Below are 16920 nucleotides of genomic sequence, written 5' to 3' on the forward strand. Positions count from 1 at the left end.
ACAATGGTCTGGTGCAACACCCACATTACTGCTGAAGAGAGACCCAAAGGTTTGTTCAATAAAACCCTGCTATCGCCCTTTAACTCTGATGTAGCCGGCCTCCTCTGCCAAGACAGTGTCTATAAATATTTGCTCCCATCGAGCTAAACGTTTTAAATAGAGGTGATCTGATCTAATTTCTTCATAAGAGCTCATTTGTCAACATCCTTTTGTGTCTTTTTTAAATGTCTCATTGACCATTCTGTCAAAGAGAGAGACAGAGAGAGAGACAGAGAGAAAACTCTTGTCTCAGGATCAGGGCGCCAAACTATTTGATCGCACCCACGCATGAGCAAACAGTTTATTTCTGGAAGTTGACGGCGTGTTCTGTGAACTCGCACTGAACCTCAGGAATGGGGACAGACAACCTGCCAAAACGACCAGAAGGGAAAATGAAATAAAGCTCGTCTTTTCTCCGTCGGCCTCCACAGCAAAGACCTTTTTATTTTCAGCTCTTCCTTCCAAGTGTGTTTGTGGGTTTTTGTGTGTGTTTGTTTTTCTCCTCTCAATCTCTCTGTGTGTGTGTGTGTGTGTGTTTGTTAAAGAGAGAGAGTGAAAACGAGGATGGGCAGGGACTTGGGCGTAGGACTCGACGCTGATGGAAGCGACTCGAAGCCTCAGACATGTCAGGCTCTTGATATTATCTCTGAGAGAGACGAACGAGGTGTCACTGATAGCAGGGATTATGCAATCAAGAGCTCCACAAATCCTGGAGGTTTAGTTTCTCACTGAACCCTTCTGTGCATCTTTATAACTCTGATCCCAGCTTTGCTTTACCCAGCAAGCTGGATTACTATGTCATCTGTGTATGTTTACACCCAGCCTCAAACTAAAAGGCACCATCACCGGTTATGATTGAGTAGCGACACTGATATGACAGAATACACAGGGATAACATCTTAATGAATTACAGGGTTTTAATGGTACACAAATATAATAGTTTGACACATGCTGTTGTGTTGTTTTTTTTGTGTTTTTAGTACAGCAACAATTCTTGAAATGCTACTTTTTTACAAAAGGCCAGAGGTATAAATACTGTATATCAACCAATGGATACATACAGAAAATGGAAGTGATCCCTAAGCTGTCGTTATCAAGCTCAAAGAATACAAATACTGTGTAGGAAAACTTCATCACCTCAAGTCAGAAACGTTGACAGCCTATAGGCCTGTGGAGCCATTGAATGGGAACGCATAATAAACCTTAGTTGTGTTTACATAATTGTCCTTATCTACACAATTGTCCTTATCTACACCAAACTGCCTGTTTATATACACCTGACATGCCTACTTGACACATGCAACACACACACACAATATCAGCTTCTCCTCCATTGTGCATTCTGGGCCTGGCTGGAGTCGTTTCTATTGGACATGTGAGAGACTAATTTGTCTCTAAGGATGCGTTCAACAAGTTTCACATTAATCAAACACCTCATGTTTACACCCTTCGTGAATTATGACGGTTTAAGAGACAAGTGCTTACATTTAAACAATTGAAATTGATCTGTAATTCAACCTAATGCTGACTACAAATATAATGTTGAGTTGAAAAACCCCATCTAAATTTACAACTGGGTGATTCGGACAGAGGGTGAGAACAGGTGAGGGATACCAGCTTGTCTCATAGATGACCAGTCAGTCTCAGCCTGACCAGGCCAGACATACAGGCGTATAATGTTTCCCCATATAGCCCCCCCACCCCCAGACCCTCAGCCAAGGCCTGCCCCGTCCCCGCCCTGCTCTCCGGCAGCTGGCTGTTCCATACAGTACACCTCTTGTGTAAGGAGGCTGTTTAAACTTGGGAGCCGTCCAGCCCCAATTGCACAGACAAGCAGATCTGTAGAGACAAGGCAGCCCATGAAATAACCTAAGTTTGACTTGGAATGAGGAAGATGGTGAGTGTACACTGGCACCCAGTAACTCATCTAATCTGTGATCTATGGGTCAATGTACACCTGTAGCGGACACGTTGAATAAAACCTACACATATACATCATGTGGAGACAGTTTACCATCAGTAACTGTGTGTGGTGTGCCAGTAAGACTTCAGAAATATCATTAAGCAATTATTAAACATCAAACCTTTTAACCGTGTCGTTAATGAGCTTGAAAATGGAAACTACACATTAGTTATCTGGAAAAATGCAATGATAGTCATCTGAAGTTCAGTGGATCTGTTTCGAGACAACTGAGTAAAACTAAGATTCGACCTAACGCAAGGAGTTAATGAAAGTTCTGCTGTAGACACTGACGGTGTGTGTTTCGATTATTTGATCATTAGTTTGTTCAGCACTGAAAACACGATGTATTTATAGCACAGGATCAGGTCGCGTCCTGATATTTCCTCCCTGTGAGGGTATTTACATTATTTGACCTAGTTTGTGTTGTAGAGTGGCGTTGGGCCACACACAAATTTGTAAAACTTAAGTTTAAGCACGGAATCTTCTTCAACTATGGTAAGAGAGACGGACAATCGTGAGCCAGTGGTTTGTAATGTAGATGAATTCAAGGGTTCTTTAACTTGCTTAATGTTGGCGTCATCGTCACTTGTCAACATCGGAAATAAGGCTGGAGAAAAACTCCAGATTCAGACCAGATTCTGGCCTCTGTGTGGTCGTCCGTGTACAGTTGTTACAGCTGGACGCGTGAATATCAGGTTTTCTCATAAAACTTGGAAACAATAAGAAGGTTTGTGCTCTGGTGCTCATGGTCTCAACTGTCAGGGATGATGTGAAGAGGCAGAAGCATGAGATGCTCAAAACAACCCACCTGACAAGAACTGTAAATACAGTGCAGGTGAACTGAGGACAACTGGTGCAGCTTTTAAAGGCAAAGGGGGGGTCACAGCAAATATGATGTTACTTTTTTATTCCTAAACTTAACTGAAGTGACTAAACCTCATTCAGCGTTTGAGCCCTGTGTTATTTAAGTCTTTGAATACCATAACGCCTCTTATTCATAACGCACGCTGAGAAAGGCTCAGGACATCTTAACATGAGAAGGGCTGCTGTTAGAATAAAAAGTATTCTTGGCAGGGACCTTTTTAGTTTGCTGGTCCACAGCAGCTGAGCCAAAACCTTCATGTGGGACTCTGCTCCGGCCTCAGCTGCGGCTCTCACTGTCCCCTCTGTCCTTGCATGAATGGACGGTGACAGTTGAGACACAGCAAGGCGCCAACCGAACACACTCATTCACTTCTGATTGGCTCACACGCCGTTGGCCACGATGGATGAAGTGACATCAGCAAGAACCAGCCCAGCCAGAGAGACCCATGGCAACGGTTGCCTTGACGGCCATACAACAGGAGATGTTGAGTTCCTGGTGGGTGGAAATGACTTCATCAAAAACCAGATCCCTCCAGGAAGCTGTGTTTGTCTGCTGCCGAACTCACCACGACGCTCACGTCCAGGCCAGGTGTCTGTGTCGGACTCATCAATCACCTCATGAGACATGAACATACTGTACACTCAACCAAAGCCCTGTTTGGACATCGTTTATTTCTCCAGGTGTGGTTGGATTATAAAAATGGATAGATCCAAAACGGTGGCTGCCGTATAGATTCATAAACCCTTCGCCTCCATGTTAGCAGATGAGACATGGACCAATCCAAAAAGTCACAGCACATGTTGTATGGATTTCTGAGGATGTAAACATGCAACCAGCCACTGACACCTTCCTCCACTGAGTCTGTGGTGCAAGCTGCAGAGTAGCGCGCTCGTCGCCTCGGGGCTATTGTGCTGTCATGTTTTTTCTGTGTGTGTGTGTGTGTGTGTGTGTGTGTGTGTGTGTGTGTGTGTGTGTGTGTGTGTGTGTGTGTGTGTGTGTGTGTGTGTGTGTGTGTGTGTGTGTGTGTGTGTGTGTGTGTGTGTGTGCGCGCGCTGTCTCAACTCACGTGGTGTTACAGCCGGATGCTGGAGCTACATCCCTCAGGCTGTGGACAGCCGAGGCCGCTGGATAAACTCGTCTGTCTCGCACTCAGTCTCACAATCCACATTCCACTGGACGCTCTACTTTCCATATGTCACAGGCTGCAGACAAACATGCTTCTTTTGTCATACGGTGCTTGTACCGAAAACGACGCACTCAATGAAGTGATGTGTAGCACGGAGGACTCGGGCTGTAGACCGAGTAGCTATGTGTTGATTCCATATGTTGAACAACAGAGCTCAAGTTCTGCTGACCGAATCAAATCCGTCCACGAGCTGAATATATTTATTTATAGCATTACATAAACTGATGCACATGTAAACAAAATGTTTGCGCACTTCCTTATTTTTAGTTGGGGGCTGATACAGATGTTTGGGAGTAGAACATATCCGATAGTGATACATCGGACAATTCAATGATTCCGTAGATGTCGAGATTAAACCCTTATTCCAAAGAAATTTAAATGAGGCTTGATTTTTTTCCGGTGTAACCATAAACTTTATTATAAATATACATATATAAATAGAAAGCACACGTTCAATCCAATATATGGAACTTAACTAATGAAAATGGACATTTTTATTGAAAAATATAAACACATTCACAGGAGGCTACTGAAAAGCTCACCTATTCTCTTTGACTGGTTTGTTGTTGAAGAAGTTTACTAAAGACACGTCCCAATTACTTTCATAGATGTACCAGAAACATCACCAGTGCACCGTGTGTGTCTGTGTGTGTTCACCTTCTTCCCAGCAGGTACGGAAATAAACCTCTCTTCCACAAAGGAAAATAATTATCATTCTTGTAGGAGGAAGGAAGGGGGGTGGTTGTTCAGAGCAGAGCGAGAGACACAGAAACGCAGAGAGAGTGGCTGATGGGCCCCTGACTACCATTTCCTTAAATAGAGTTGTGGGCTTCTCCGGTCCAGCCCTGGCAGAGCTTAGGCTCACATTCCCAGCATAGCTGCGACTGCCACATTCACAGCCTCCCCAACACTGGAGCTCTACGTACACTTTCACAGGTAGACTGCAAATCATTTCCCCTGCTCTCAGCCCCCCCCCCACCACCCTGCTTCCTGCAGACCTCCAACCACCAGTTACTACTGCAGCATGGGAGAAAAGAGGATGTTGATGAAAGACTCAAGAGGAAGTGGGAAGGCAGGGGTGGAGGCGGGGGTTGGAGTAAAGGATAGCAAAGAATTGTTCTCCATTCATAAAGCAGCTTCTAAGAGGAAACCTCCCCCACTGCTGGGAAAGAGACAAGGCAAGAAAAAGAAATCCTCATCGTGGCCTCTCCTCTGACCCACAGCACACAACTTGGTGTTATGTCTTAGAAAGCTGCAACAGGTCGTCCTGCACAACAGAAATATGTGTGGCACAAGTGCATCTATAGTTTTATTGAGTCAAAATTAAATCCAAACTCAGATGAGGTTATGAAGGGCAGAGAGTTTTACCCATGTCCTAGCATAACCTCCTACTTCCTGCCTCTGATAGACCGCTTTGATTGACACCTGTTTTTGACCAGAGGAGTTTTTACCTGTCCACATCAACACAACAGGTTACAGACATTTCTTTGTACAATGAGGTTCCACAAATAAATAATAGCAAAAAACTTGTGTTGATTTATAGGGCTGTAACAAGGACGTTGCCACCGGGGTCTCCCACCAGCAGCCGGAGACGAACCATTCGCTCTTTAACATTTTATTTAGTTTAACACTCTTAAACGGAACTCAAATGGGCCAGCAATTTCTGCTGTCGTCTTGGCGGCCCGGCTCGGCTCGGCTCGGCTCAGCTCGGTCTCTCATGTGTTTCTCCTCCGTCCTTTTGAATCCAGGGAGAGGTAATTGGCCAACTAGTCTCAGCTGTGCCAATCAGCTCTCCCTGGTTCCCCTGGAGGTTTTCTCTGAGCCTCCTCCACACACACACCACCTGGACGTCTGGACGTGACGGACCAGGTTTGACTGAGGCTCTGAGTGGATGTAAAGTGATGTCCGACATGTTGAAGAGCTCCTCTACGTATGATGAAGCCACAGAAGCAGGATGCTGCCGTGTACAGTAGCTGTGATGGCTCTTTTCCTGTGGAGAAAGACACACGTGCACACTGACCAACGCGTCCAGCTCATCGGCTACAGGTGCTTCCCACTTTAGATGTGTAAGCATGCACGTGCGCAACCCACATGCACGTACACATTCATCTTGGCGACTGTTTAAAACATCACAGTGTAAATAAGCAAGCACCCAAGAGGAAAAGACCTCTGAAGAGCAGATGAAGGCGGTGCTTTATATAATATCTTTGACCAGGTGTCCCGACTGGGATGATGCAAGATGGCTATGAAAGGGGTTTTCTCCTCGTGTTCTATAATGGGTGACAGGAACCTTGCTCCGAAACCCCGGGTCCAGTTTCCACAGATCCTTTTAAAAACTTGTAGAATTCATTCATCTAAAAGTAAAGGTCTTAGTTGATATCGAAAGTCTTAGAAATGTGTAAACATGGGGAGTAGAATAGTTTTTTTTTTTTCAATATCTCAAATTGGTCATGCATATTTTAGAAATGCTTTGCTGAGAGCTTCTTGCATTACCGTGAGCAAATAGCACTTGTTCTGTTTGAGGCCAGGATTCTCAGAGCAGGTTCTTTTTTTGCACTTTCTGATAATTAGCGACAACGTGTGGGAAATGCAACTTCAATGAGGGCAATGTCTATGAGGCTCAGTGGTAGAATCCCACATGCTGAGAAACAGAAAACTGTCGACAGGCACCAGGTATTTCCCCCGTTCTGTTCTACCCTCGTCTCTGAAATTGTAATTGTATTTCAAACGGAGTGGCATTTTAAAGAACTCTTAAATCCAACCTGCCTTAAGCTGTTGGATCCCTGGTTTTGCAGCCTGTAATATTTTCTATAGCGTCTCCTGGTTTCCATTATGAGAGAAGAATGTTGTGGCAGGAAAGTTTGGAGCGAGCACTGGGTTTGGATGATGACCAGTTAAAACAGTGGGGCTGCCCCCTGAATGTAGATTATTTTAATCGTCAGTCTATGAGCCCCCAGTTCAGAGCTCATATTGTCATTAGAGTCATTAGGCAAAGAGCAACTCAGGAATCTGACGGGACAGGAAATAAACCTTTACAAACATACTTTTGTCAGAAAACTGTAAATGTAACTGTGATTGAAACAAGGGGCGGTGCCCTGTTAGTCCCTCCTCGCTGCTCGCTGCTCCAGGGCCGAAAGCTACTGAAGGTGAGACGTGGGGGAAAAGTTTTTGATGGTGATATAAAGATTAAAAAGACAGTTCTCCCACAGTGTCTGCCTGGGGCTTCTTCGGCATCCTCAAGCAGCCCGAAGATGTGCAGGCTATTCCTCTGCATTGTTGTTTGTCTCAGTATTTTGGGCCTGTGATGGATTGGCTGCAGCTTTGTAATACAAACTTTAAGGTCGCTCTATCTCACCATGTTTAAGAAAGTGAAAAAAAAACCATATCTGCATCCTCCCCTTCAATGGAATTGTTTCCAAAAGTTAAGAGGTTGTTCCCGGGCCCATACCCCATCCTTTCACCAAGTTTTAATAAAATAGTTTCCCTCATTATTTGCGTAATCCTGCTGACAGACAAACCGATTTCTCAGTCGTCTGAGGTTTAAGAGATGTGGTTGCAGCAGAGAGTGGATTCACTCCACGTTAACACGAAACGGATGTGTGTCAGTCATGTTTGTTTAAAAACCGGCCGTTTGTCCAAATATCCTGATCAGAGCAGCATGTGTCCAGTGAGACCAGTGTAAACCACTCGCTGACTGGTTTCCCGACGGCTCGACCCCCTACTTCCTGTCGCGCCCTTCACCTGCCGGGCCCGGTGACTGACACTCTGATTATTTAGATGGACAGGGATAGATTTCCTCCCACCGCCCTCCTCCTCCTCTGTTTCACCACTCTCTTAGCAGAGCCGAGGCTTGTCCTAATATTAATCTTGAAATCTGAAGCTGACCTTTTTAAAAGAAAAGGCTGAACTTTACTTTTAGCCTCGACCGGAGTAAACAGTGCCGCTGCTCCTCTGTTATGTCAGTGGGTCAGGTCAAGGTCAAGCTGAGCCCTGAATCCATCTCTTTCTTTCAAACTGTCTTTTTTCTCTGACTACAACGCAACTGCATTCACTTTTGAATTCAATGTGGTCGCAATGTGTCCTCGGCTTTGGTCAATCTGGCCAAAGTTCGTCCCCAGTGCGTCAACACCTGTACAGCCCTTGTCCCGTGGTCAAGCTCACTCTGATACCTATCGGTCCCTCTTTAGTCCTCTTTTCTCTTTTACTCCCCTGGCTCTTTGTCTTTTTTTCTCCTCCTCCACTTTGTTGCATGTTCGATTGTCTCGTCTTGTTTATGTTTCAGTTTTCCTTCTTCTCTTTTCTTCCCCTCCAGTCGAAACCTGTTGACACCGGTGAACTTTCCAGTCCACCTTGCTATGTCTTGTATCCACCCCCCTTCTTCCTCTCCTCTCTCATCCCCCACGAACAGGGCCCCTGAACTTGTGTTGAGGCCTGTGGGAGCCTGCCTGCAGTTCTTGTCAGGACATGGTCTCTCTCTCTCTCTCTCTCTCTCTCTCTCTCTCTCTCTCTCTCTCTCTCTCTCTCTGGGTGTGGCGATGCAGCAGTATTAGATCATTCAAATCATACATTTTGTGCACCACACCTCTTTTACTGTATATACACTCTCCCTCCTGCTCCCCACTTTTTCTTTCCTCATCTCCACTCTTTGTTCCCTTTTGCTTGTCTTCTTCGTCTTAGTCTTTTTAACCAATAATATTGTTTTGTTGTTTTTTTTGTTTCACCCTCCTTTTCTATTTCACGTGTTGTCGGTGATGCATCTTTGTTTCTGATGTAACTCTGTTGCACGAGTATCAGAATTTGAAGGGCTGCAGCTACCAGTCATTTTCATTGTTGAACAATCTTTGGACAAAACTGTCCCTTCCAATTTCCCACAGTCCAAGATCTTGTGTTCAGGTGTCTTGTCTTGTCCCACTTGTGACAATAGTCAAAGATGCTCAGTTGTCAGTGTCTTGTGTGACAATGAAAAGTTAAAAAAAGACTGAAATTATGGGTCGTCCACTAATTAGAAAAGTAATTCGATCCCCGGTTCCTCCAGTCTGCGTGCCGAAGTGTTCTTGGGCAGGACACTGAACCCTTCAACCTCTGACGGCTGTTCCGGAAGCACGTAATTGGTGTGTGATAGAAAAAGAGCTGCGTATATTTAAGCGCTGCGTGAATGTGTCTGTGTGAATGGGTGAAAAGCTTCACAATCTATTAATCAATTATTCGACTATTCATGGCAGCTGTAAAATGTGTCTTTATAATCCAGGTTGCCTCAAAATGCTGTTGTGTATCTGTATGATTTTTAAAAAAAAAGACAAAGAAACATAATCTGTTAGTTTTGGGGTTTTTTGTTTTTGCTTTAAGGAGCAAACAACTGACTTCAGGCTCTCGGTGTTAAACAACTTCATTCTTACATTTCACTACAAGAATTACCAGAGTCCTGTACCAGCTGTGAAAGGCACATGGTATTTGTTCTATTATATATATATATCACCCCTGCATGAACTTACCATTAGTCCATATGAACCATGTGTGCTGCCATTTCTTTTACATTGGAGAGCGGCGGTGTCAGTGAGCTGTAAACAAAAATGTAGAGCTTTCCACGGTGGAATTTATACATCATCTCCTGCCTCCGGCTGCTCTGCCCAGCGACACCCTCGCCTCCAGATATCTTCCTTTCAGTTGTGAATGTTAATCTTCTGCTGCGTTCTTCATATGTGAAACTGCAGAAAATTTTCTAGAGAGACTTAATATGCCTGTGGAAAAAAAAAAACACACTCATACTGTCAGTATCACAGGTGTAATGTAGACAATGACTCATGTCATGTGACATTTTGCCTGACCAGCATCTGATGCCAGTGTTTTGTGTAAACGACTGGAGATTGTCATATTATGGCTCATTATACAGTGTGTGGTGTTAAATAGAGCCATAGTAGAGTGGGAATAGGACTGGGGCTCGTGTGTGTCTGTGTGCGTCTGTGTGTGTGTGCGTCTGTGGATCCGTTAGGAATCACTGCATTTTTCAGCAGCAGGCTCTGTGGTATGCCAGCACATTCCCCACTGCTGAGCTGGAGAATCCACTCGGAAAAGCAGGAGCGGGAACTTTTCCTCTCTGCCCCCTCCCACCTCCTCCTCACTCCACCCATCTACTACTCTGCCTCTCTTAACTCTGTTCTCCTCAAGTAACCTCCACTACCCCAACTCCTTTTTCCTCCTTCGGCAAGCTCTTCTAAATCCAAACTGTTTCCAAATTCCTTCCTCACACAGTGCGGCTCTTTGTCCAAACCATGAAGTCTTGTTTTATGGAACTGTGTGGGTCTGAGCTGTGTAACTGTTTTGTAATGAGTCGGGTTAAAAAGTCAATTTCGGGATCTTTTCATGCAGGCATCCATTCACCTTTTAATCCCTTCCAATCTTTTCTTTCTCCGTCTTTCTGTTGGGTGTTTTTCTGCTAGCTCCTCTGAGTCTCCTCGGCTGCTCCTTTTCTAAATTAATCCCCCCCCCTGCTCTGTTTATTGTCCGTCAGCTCTCCTTTGGTGGCTGTCCTCTGGTCGGTAAAGGGAACACGCTGTGTCGGACGTGGTGTTGAATCAACAACGGCTATAGCAAGTTGCCGGTGGTGGGACAAAGTGAGCCACCCTCGTGTTTGTTTTGCTAACAGGAGAAGCCCAGGACAGAGGTTTAGAGGCTGCAGTCACACATACAGAAGCCTGTGAGGTTTTTCCATGGACTCGATTCAGTTTGTACCTATTAGCTCCTCGTCCATAGCTTCATCTGAACCACAAAGTAAACCTCAACTTAAAAACCCAAACTAGCTTTATCTTAGTTAACTTCTAACCCTGGTTCATAGTTGTGTAACTTTTATACGGACATTTGTTTAGGTGTGAGCTGGGTTCACACATTCTGCTTTCAGACATGCACTGAAGTCTGGACATTTTCCTGAAATGTTCTGGAGTTGCTGTAGGCGAGAATGAAAACGTTTGAGTCCGGTCGCTGAGGGGATTTTTCCTGCCAGCCACTAGGTAAATCCTCGGAAAAAATGTCCGCGTGAGCTCATGTGAGAACGCAGCATGAAATTTGCAGAAAAATGACGAATGAGAGCATGTTGATGACGCCGCTAACACGTGACTGACGCGAAAGTGGAACGATACAAATCTCAGGACGAAATAGAGGAGCCATACGTGGACGATGCCTATGAAGACTTGGAAGGACGATGAGATTCTAGATCTTAACCCCTATCCCAAATTTTCCGAACATTTTCAAGAGTAAATGTCTGAATACGACTTTAGTCTCTCACACACATACATCCCTCTCTTTAGCTGGTTTCAGACATGCAAGTACATCCTGAGATATGCGTATTCTTCCAGTTTTGTGTGTTTAGAAAGGTCATAAACAAGCCCCCCTAAGTTTTCCAGACATTTTCACGTGGGATTCGTTTTTTTTTCCAGACATTTTCACTTGGATGCTGGCAGGAGCTCGGACATTTGCGCTCTACAGCCCCTTTGGAAAATTTCAGGAAAACTTCAGTTCATATCTGAAGTTTTCCTGCCTTTTCCCTGCACACGTACAATGTTGGTGTGTCAATCTCAGTGTGATTGGGAGCTGCCTTGTTGTGGCTTTGTTGTGACCTAGCTATATTTAGAAAGAGGAATCATGTGTCTAACAAACTGTGTGTGTGTGTGTGTGTGTGTGTGTGTGTGTGTCCAGTGCTTGTGTTTGCACATAACCAATGTGTAACAAATGAGCTAAAACAATCGTATTGTTTCCACCACTGTCTCCACCGTCACTTGTCTTGTGATCACAGAGTTGGACGTGAAGAGGACACGCTGTTTCCAGCTCAGGGTCAAAGTTAGTCCCTCTCATCCTGCCCCATGTTATCAGGGGAACTCACATTACTCTGAGCCGTAAGGTGATTTGTATTAATTAGATTCAGTGGTTTTTGTTTGCGCTTCTTTATCTTTTTTAATCTTTGGGATTAAAACGTGGGAGAGGAGGCACTGAGCCACCGTTACACTCCTGATTTGAATCCCGTGCTAATCCACCACGGTTACAATTAGTGGAGTAAAACTAACTTTACAAAGAGACGTCTGTGTTTCAGTGAACGTCCTGTGATACGAGACATCGATCTGGGGCTAAATGAAATATTTGATTATTTCAGATTTATTTCTGTCACTTTTAATATCTATGTCTAAATCAAATTAATAAATAAGCAACCATTTAATTTGAATTTAAGAATCAAACCATATGAAATACAATAAATGACATATCTCTATAATAATAAATCAGACCGACAAAATAAGTAAATTTCCAATAATTCTGTCCCACACTTGATACAATGATTAAGTGATTTATTTCTTAACTCAAATATGTATTAACTCCGTCAAGGAGAATAATTAATGGGCTTATTTCTGGAACTGATCTCTATTTGTGTTATTTGGTGCAGCATTTCATTGAAAGTGCCGTTCTAGATTGATTGTCTAGGTGGATTACATGGTCTGTATGTTTAATTTCATATAACATCTTTTTTTGATATTAATTTCACTTTATTTCTTTGCTTATACAATATTGCTATTCTTTAACGCTACATAATTATGGTGCCATCATCATTAATAGTTTAAAGTTTCTCCAAAAGTCCACCGAGTCCCCACAGATGGCTCATGTTGTTGACTCAGTCACGTTGCTCTGGGGTTTTCCAGGGATGTGGCCGTGTTCAGTAACATGTTCGTGCTCCAGTAAAACGTCTTATTTTGTGAAGAGAGGCCTTAACTTTCTTCTCGCAGACACCAGCATTCCCTTGAACTGACTTGTCGACTTGTGCTTCAGCTCTAACGTCAGTGTTTCCCAGAATGAGGCTGAACAACTCTGAGAACAAGAGTGAACTTGTTGCCTTCAGCTGTGTGTTGAACACGTAGGTGGGCAGTATTCTGTTGGTAAATAATGCTGAGCGGGATGTTTTACATTGTAGGAAAGAAGTGAGTCACACTCCTCTTTCAAAAATAAAACGACCACTTGTCTTAAATGTTGCTCACAGACTTCTCTTTTGCAGAATTGCCCGTAAGAGAAGATGACGATCTTTTTTTACCGACAGTGAAACCCCAATTTGTATGTAAAGCACTTTGAGCTGCACTTCTTGTATGAAAGGGGCTATTTTTATATTAAACCTTCACATGTGAAAAGCCTGAACCAGTAATTATTTTTTTTTATTGACTCAAAACAATTCATTGTTGCTCACAAAAGGTTTTGTTGATTAACTAATTTGTTAATTGGCGAACTGTCAAATCCCTAATTGACAGTCGTGAAGTCCTTTTATGTGTTTATGAGTCATTTCAGACATCCTAAGATGTTCAAACATCAAACGTGGATTTGAGCACTGGATACGATCACGGGATCAATCGGCCTGTTTGCCAGCTGCTTTTCCTTATTAAACATTGGCACATTAGTAAAACCTTTATCAGCCAAACCTGGATAGACAGTGAATTTAATAAAGAAAGAGTTTTAAAGTGTCCTGTGAGAGGAGGTTTAACAGATCAGACACTCGGCTACAGAAGAACCAGGTGGAAAAACAGCAATGATTAGATAAATATGAACACGTATGTACTTGTATGCTGCAAATATGACTTGGAAGTAGTAGCACCATTAAAAGGACAATATGATCCACGCTGGGGGAGTGATCGGCTGAACCTGGTGGAACAATAATCCTGCGAGAGGCCGAGTGACCGTGCCTGTGATGAGGCAGTGACGATTCCACCGGTCGACGTCATCCCTGGCATTCTATTGGTCGGGGGCATTTTGACACAGTCATTTCACAAAAATCCACGAGTGAAAGGCAGAAATCTGAGAGCAGGAGCTTTGTGAGCACATAAGCTGAAAAACAGGACATCTGTGCAGCAGTGTTTTCTCCGGAGTGCAGAGCAGATTTAATGTTTGAGACGGTGGCCACGGTTTTGAGGGGAAAGCTTTTTTACAAACTCTGTGTGTAGAATGAAGAAATAATGCTTTGTCAAATGAAACGACCCTCTTGAGTAAAGTTATGAAAGAAGCTCCATGCTCGGAGAAGCAGGGCCTTGCTGAAAGCAGCACCATTGTCCCGGTGCCAGAGAGGGTGTCGGGAGGGCAGTGCCGGGGCAGGACGGCACAGGGAGTTCATCGGCAGACATTGTCCACAGCAGGGAAACGCTGTGTCAGCCCCCAACAAATGACTCTCTCTGTCTGAGGTTTCTGTGTTTGTGTTCGTCTGACTTTCTTTTTCACTGATTCTGCTCAATGATGCTAATGTGATTCATCACTTCCCAGCATGCCCCTGTCTCTCCGTCTTACATGGAGGAACAAATGGATCACCGAGTTCCTCACTTTGATCTCTATTGTTTAGTCTGTTGTTGTTGTTGTTGTTGTTTATGGGACTTCATTTCAAGATGAAACCTTGTTGATAATCAGATTTTTCTAACTCGAGGCTCAGGGTCGTGTCTGCAGCTGGACAGAGTGAGACTGAGTCAGATATTACAAAGGAACAAAGAGGAAAATGTCGGTATCACAGTGTAAGGAGGAACGACGACTCTGTGTTTCCAGAGTCCCCCCCCCCACACTCGGTGCTGTAACCTCAGTTTAACCGCTCCTCCTTTTTTACTCCAGTTGGATGAGGTTAGCACTTTCCCCTCGAGGCTCCGGGTGGGAGAGAAAGGAAAGAGTCTGACATGTGTGGGGAAACTTTCTCATCCTGTCCCCTTTTGAATTTAATTAGATTTGTTGTATTGTGTGAATTAACGAACAGTGAATGGCCTCTCTGGATGGGAATCTGCTGTATTATCTTGTAATTGTTCATTTATTCCGACAGTTTCCTTGTTTGTTCTCGCTGGGTAGTCTCTGGTCCATTTGTGTCATAGCCAGAGTGTCTTCCCCAGCGTTTGACCTTTGACCTGAGACGACCGTGACCCCTCTTTGAGCAGTAAGAGATGCTGTGATGTTGTTTGCGACGTGGCGAACTGCTCCAAGGACGACTTCTCGACCTTTTACCACTCAGACCTCAAGTTGCCTCCTGACCTCCATTTAGTCCGTTTTCTCCTGAAATATTTTCTAAAAGTATTTCTTCAGAGAGGACACACGAACACTGTGGATTGGAACTCAGAAGCGCTTCTCAACTCTTAGTTCGAGTCTGACCAATATGGATATTTGGTGGTATCGCTGATACCGAAACAAGGAAGTAAAATATTTGAGATACCAATATTGAGGCTTGCTTTCCACCGCTTGTGCAACATTACAACACAATTCGTCCAAGCTTCCTTGGAATTTACCTTTCGTGTTTGTACCGATGTCTATTTCTATCTCAACCTGCATTTGTTTTATCTTGAGTAAGAGTTCAAGGATAGTGCTCAAGACAATAAGCCCCTGTCACGCCACAGTGAAGAGTGCCACTGTGTTGAATTCACTGATTTATATCTAATGAAAACATAGATCGTCTGTGATTTGATGTGACGGTGTCAAAGCAGCTCATCTGTCAAGTCACAGACGACATCACCAGCTAATGATTTAGGGAAACGGCCGACAGGATGACTGACTCGGATATATTTTGTGTAGTAGAAGAATCCCGTTGACGTTTTGAAGAGAGAATCTGTGTCAAAAGTAAAACGGTGATGTTTAAAGTGGATGGTGCACCACTTCTCTTTTTCTTTCTTTATCTTACTTTCTGTGTTGCGTAGTAATGTTTTCCAGTCCTATGGAAATAAATGAGTTTTAATCATGGAACAATTGTTGCTGTTCTCGGATGGACCGAAGCTTGTCTCATTCATTGGAATGAAGGATTACATCATCCCTGGAGCCGAGTGGAGTAACTCCCTGGTTCCCTCCCTCCCTCCCTCCCTCCCTCCCTCCCTCCCTCCCTCCCTTTATTCTCTCCTCCTCCCTCTCAAAACCCCTTTCATACCAGCCTTTCCCATGAAACTTGAAGCTGTAGGTTTTTGTGGTATATTCATTTAATAGCCCTCTTAAAATATTGTCTACAACTGAATATATAAATAAATTGATCGAGTAGGACAAAACATACATGTCCAAACAAAGGCGTTGTCTTGTGGCCTGATCTCAAAAGTATTAAAACCACAAGGACACATGCAATTTCAAAAATAAAACGGGTAAAGAAAACCATACATTTGTCCATGTCACTGTACATTTTCTTCTGTGTTTAGTTATTAAACAACTGAGTGGGTTGTCATTTATTTTTTTATATATATATCTCATTAGAGCTCATACCTCCACCAAGGTCCAACAGTCCCGTCCTATTAAACCACATTTTAATCCACTATAGATCCGGATTTTAATTTGTGGCCACACCAAATTGCATATACTAGATATCAATATCCAGTAATTATGTCTTCGGAAATAAGGGAAAATTCGTCCCAGAAGTGAATGGGTTCTTTCCTTGTCCATGTCCCATCCTTCCGCAGAGTTTCATGGAAATTTGTTAAGTATTTTTTTTGCGTTATCCTGCCGAGACACAAAGAAACACACAAACCAACCAACAGATAGGGGTGAAAACATAACCTCCGCGGCGGAGATAACTCGACGTAGGACTCGCACATGCCACTGCTCTTCCTGTGGGAAGAAAGATGCTGTAAACATGTGTAAATCTGTCACTTTCATGCTGTGAGCGGGTTTAAAGCAGAATTATTTGATCCCTCAGTCCTGGTCGTCTCTCGTGGGATGAAATGAATGTGAACCCTGTGTCTGTGGTCTTCGGTCCCTGCGATCAGAGCTGCAGCTGTCCACTCGACGGGACAGACAGAGCCGTACATCACCGCAAAGTAGCCCGTGACGTCGGGGATATCTTTGGACAGAAGTGCACACGCATGTATTTTCCGTTTCGCATGTTTCATATGTCAGATTTAGAGCCAAGAT

At 43.8% G+C, this 16920-nt stretch overlaps 1 protein-coding gene across 2 annotated transcripts in view; it reads left to right on the plus strand.

Moving 5' to 3' along the window:
- samd4a (sterile alpha motif domain containing 4A) overlaps window positions 1-16920 on the plus strand; it is a 51569-nt gene that overhangs the window by 9092 nt on the left and 25557 nt on the right. The gene's annotated exons all lie outside the window — the stretch shown is intronic.

This window comes from Hippoglossus stenolepis, chromosome 1 (assembly GCF_022539355.2).
Source record: "Hippoglossus stenolepis isolate QCI-W04-F060 chromosome 1, HSTE1.2, whole genome shotgun sequence".
Classification (NCBI taxonomy): domain Eukaryota; kingdom Metazoa; phylum Chordata; class Actinopteri; order Pleuronectiformes; family Pleuronectidae; genus Hippoglossus; species Hippoglossus stenolepis.